The sequence below is a fragment of the Lepisosteus platostomus genome, chromosome 10 (assembly GCF_059453375.1).
Source record: "Lepisosteus platostomus isolate fLepPlt1 chromosome 10, fLepPlt1.hap1, whole genome shotgun sequence".
Taxonomy (NCBI): domain Eukaryota; kingdom Metazoa; phylum Chordata; class Actinopteri; order Semionotiformes; family Lepisosteidae; genus Lepisosteus; species Lepisosteus platostomus.
In genome coordinates this window covers 20,103,876-20,104,469 of record NC_142620.1, presented here as the reverse complement: position 1 = coordinate 20,104,469, position 594 = coordinate 20,103,876, and positions in this window count along the sequence as shown.

The following is a 594-nucleotide window of genomic DNA, read 5'->3' as shown; positions in this document are numbered from 1 at the left end:
CCATCGCCTTGCAGTGTTCTTTGTTCTAGACGCTTTTGCTACATCCATTTGTTAGCCAATAAATTGGATCGCTGATCCAATAAATTGGATTGCTGCAGTAAAACAGGCTTGCTTTTCTATAAGACTTTCCTTCTAAGAAAAACTCTCAGCCTCACTTGACACGTACCTTCAACAGGCTGGAAGTTTACACATTGCTCAATTAGTGCAGCTTTCCAAGTGTTTTGTTATATCTGAGAGGCGGGAGGTGGATTAAGTTGAAATCCAGTGGGTGGGGGAATTCACAACTTCCAGCAGTAGCCAGCAGCCATATCGCCCTGCAACTCCCAACTGGCAGCCCACTGAAGCTCATTAGGTGTGAGCCTGGTCAGTACCTGGATGGGAGACCTGGGGAAAAAAAGGTTGCTGGAAGAGGTGTAAGTGGGACTAGCAGGGGGTGCTCACCTGCGGTCTATGTGGGTCCTGATGCCCCAGTATAGTGAAGGGGACACTATACTGTAAAAAGGCACCGTCCTTTGGATGAGATGTAAAACGGAGGTCCTGATTCTCTGTAGTTGTTAAAAATCCCAGGGAGTTTCTCGAAAAGAGTAGGGGTGT